Source organism: Acipenser ruthenus, chromosome 23 (genome assembly GCF_902713425.1).
Source record: "Acipenser ruthenus chromosome 23, fAciRut3.2 maternal haplotype, whole genome shotgun sequence".
Taxonomy (NCBI): domain Eukaryota; kingdom Metazoa; phylum Chordata; class Actinopteri; order Acipenseriformes; family Acipenseridae; genus Acipenser; species Acipenser ruthenus.
In genome coordinates, this window is record NC_081211.1 from 12,769,293 (window position 1) to 12,773,529 (window position 4,237).

Here is a 4,237-nt window from a genome sequence, read left to right on the forward strand (position 1 = left end):
GCAAGTTATTTTTGCAAGTTTGTTTATTAAATAATATCCCACTAACTAAAATTACATTTTGAAGAATATCCAATAAATGTTGATACATACATTAAAATATATTTGCAACGTTTAGGCTACCTTCAATTATTCTGCAAGCTAGACACCAACACCCACACACACACACAGAGACACACACACACACTCACACACACACACAGACACACACAGAGACACACAAGTAGTAAAGGTTTGACACCTTTTGTCAAAATGGTTTTATGACCCTGTGGCAAAATGGTTGATTGTGTACAGCTGCAGGAGTGATGCAGTGCGCAAAGAACAGAAAGAGAATTGTAATCCAGTGGGAAAGGGGTTTTATTAATTATAATCCTGCTCTGGCGACCAAACAAGAAATTAAAGAAGTTATTTACAAACTGCTAACCAAGATCATGCAACAGTCTCTTGACACAGGGGTTGTACCGACAGACTGGAAAATAGCAAACGTAATACCGATCCACAAAAAGGGAGACAAAACCAAACCAGGTAACTACAGACCAATAAGCCTGACTTCTATTATATGTAAACACTTGGAAACTATAATAAGATCTAAAATGGAAAATTACCTATATGGTAACAATATCCTGGGAGACAGTCAGCATGGTTTTAGGAAAGGGAGATCGTGTCTAATTAACCTGCTTGACTTTTTTGAGGATGCAACATCGACAATGGATAATTGCAAAGCATACGACATGGTTTATTTAGATTTCCAGAAAGCTTTTGACAAAGTCCCGCATAAAAGATTAATTCTCAAACTGAACGCAGTAGGGATTCAAGGAAATGCATGCACATGGATTAGGGAGTGGTTAACATGCAGAAAACAGAAAGTATTGATTAGAGGAGAAACCTCAAAATGGAGCAAGGTAACCAGTGGTGTACCACAGGGATCAATATTAGGTCCTCTGCTATTCCTAATCTACATTAATGATTTAGATTCTGGTATAGTAAGCAAACTTGTTAAATCTGCAGACAACACAAAAATAGGAGGAGTGGCAAACACTGTTGTAGCAGCAAAGGTCATTCAAAATTATCTAGACAGCATTCAGAGCTGGGCAGACACATGGCAAATGAAATTTAATAGAGAAAAGGGTAAACTATTGCATGCAGGCAATAAAAATGTGCATTATAAATATCATATGGGAGATACTGAAATTGAAGAAGAGAACTATGAAAAAGACATATGAGATTATGTTGACTCAGAAATGTCTTCATCTAGACAATGTGGGGAAGCTATAAACAAGATGCTTCCATATATTGTTAGAAGTGTTGAATTTAAATAAAGGGAAGTAATGTTAAAACTTTACAATGCATTAGTAAGACCTCACCTAGAATATTGTGTTCAGTTCTGGTCACCTCGTTACAAAAAGGATATTGCTGCTCTAGATAGAGTGCAAAGAAGAGCAACCAGAATTATCCCGGGTTTAAAAGGCATGTCGTATGCATACAGGCTAAAAGAATTATATCTATTCAGTCTTGAACAAAGAAGACTACACAGTGATCTGATTCAAGCATTCAGAATCATAAAAGGTATAGACAATGTTGACCCAGGGGACTTTTTTGACCTGAAAAAAGAAACAAGGACCAGGGGTCACAAATGGAGATTAGATAAAGGGGCATTCAAAACAGAAAATAGGAGGCACTTTTTTACACAGAGAATTGTGAGGGTCTGAAACCAACTCCCCAGTAATGTTGTTGAAGCTGACACCCTGAAGCTGCTTGATGAGATTATGGGATCAATAAGCTACTAATAACCAAACGAACAAGATGGGCTGAATGGCCTCCTCTCGTTTGTAACCTTTCTTATGTTCTTAACTCTGAAAATATGGAGTAGGCATCTGCAATGGTTGCAGAGATATTCTCACTTGAGGTTACAGCAGTGGTGGTGTCAGAACAAGCAACATTACAAACAAGCTCCTCCCACAGGAAGGAAGGCTTTCCGTCCATTTATCAAGCGAGTTTATAAGTTACTCGGTAAAACTGCTACAAAAATAGAAGCAACATAAGGGCGAAAAAATGGTTTTCCATCCACTGCAAATTCTAAGGGAAATTCCCCGTGACATTTCGTGATGTCATAGCCTAATTTGCATGTGTCGCTACATTTTCAGGTTATTCGCAAGAAATATACTCACTAGATGATTTTCCATACATTTTTTTAACTCGCTCGCTAGTCTAGTGATTATATTCTACAGAGTTAAGCTCTTAAAAAAATCAATGAATCTTGGCCCTGTTCTTATGTTCTTATGTTCTTAAAAACTAAATAATATGTGGTCATCTTACAAAGATATCTCACCCTGCTTAAACAAGATGAAAAAGAGATTAATACTTTAACGTTGATGGTTCCTCCTACTGAAGCTATTGTAGAACCTGTTCCAGAAGAAGGATCACAGGTTGAGGGTTATGTAATGAGGAGTGTCCCACATAGGTCTAAGAGGAATGCTGAATTTCTTTTACAAACAATGGTATTACATCATGGAATGATAAAGGAGAATTTATTTTAAAAGGTAATACCGTGCGAGGCTCGCACATGGTTGATCAAAAGCGTGACTGGGTTTAGTAATGTACCAGCACACAGAAGACCCTTGGGTTGGTCAGCTTTCCTAAAGGGACTGTCTTGTATAAATGTGTCTAATTCTGTTGTGCCCAATTCTCAAACACGTAAACACTTGCAAGAATGTAAAAATGTAAACCCTGCTGTTCCCCATCTTAAAAGGAGAAGACAATCATTATGGACCATTTATTAAATTGTAAAAAGGTTTTATTATTATTTTTTTTTTTAGGTAGGTTTCTTTTACAAATGTATTCATTTTTAGGTTAGACAATTGTAAGTATGTATTTAATTTATGTATACAGTTGTTTTTACAAAATGATGTATATATGTTTTCATTTTCTGTTATTGTTATACAATTCTATGCTGTTATACAATAAAAACATGTTTTTTTTATCTTAAAGGATCTTTGTTTTTAACCCTTTGCGGTCCATTTATTCAGCGCGTCTCAGGCGCGTCAGGTCCAATTTATTTTCACACGCACAGTTTATTTTAGACGTGCTGTTTAAAAGTATTTATTTTCACAGTAAAACAGGTTTAAAAGGCACTGCATATCAACAGGACACTCAGTACTGCATCTCCAGCCCCGCCCCACCCCTTGTTCACTGTATTTTTCACATACCTCTTCATAGTCGTGCATACCGATAAATCATCTCCAGATCACTCGTTTTATCACCAAACTCCTCAATAATGCGATCTAAGTCATTATTGTATTACTATAACATCTCAAAAAAGCTCAGGAAATATCCGATATTCTTTGAGCACTGGATGCAGAAGCAGCTATCTTGTTTGTTTATGTCCGTGTTATCTCTGTGGTGCCGGGGCTATCTGTATTTCTCCCGTTTTTTTTCGGCTTCTCTCGGCTCCTATCGGTCTCACTCGGCCATTGAATGGTTTTCTCGGCTTTTTCCGGAGAAAAAACAACTAGAGACCTGTTTTTTATGTCTTTTTGATGATGTCGGACAGGGCCCGACATTGGACCAGAAAGGGAAAATAATAATATTTTTTAAAACCTTTTCTAACATTTCTGACACTTTTTTAAATCGTGGCAGGAATTTACACGTTGAACACATAAAAAGCGGTTTTACACTAGACGTTTTAGATGTATACATTCGTTGAACAAAATTGTGGACCATCAAATCATTTTTATCTAATTCTTTACTGTACAGATCCAGCACCTTTTGGTAAGAAAGACCACTTGATCAGTGATGTAAGAAAAATACACAGTGATGTCCACAGGTAGCTGTCAGGAGTCCCTGTAGGTTGATTATTATACACTGTCTGTTTAGAGTTCTTGAATAAAAACTGTGAAATAGTTTTAGGAAAATAAGCAAAGTCCGGTGGATATCCATAAGAATCACAAAACTCTCCAGTTCCATCTTCTTTTAAATAGACAGCCAACCAATGTTTTCCAGGTTGATTTTGAGGGTCTGTGTTGACAATAAACATTGCAGGGAATTTTTACATTTTTTTCTTTAGGGAGTTGGTCACAAGCTAAAACCCCGTAAAAAAAAAAAAAAAAAAAAGAACCTCCTAGTAAAATGATTGTTAGCCATTAAGGCTGAAAGTTGTAAGGTATTCATTTTAAAACCTGAAAAGGTGTTTTCAGACTGCTTCTCAGTAATCAAAGAGCACTGCTCGTTGTTGTGATACCTC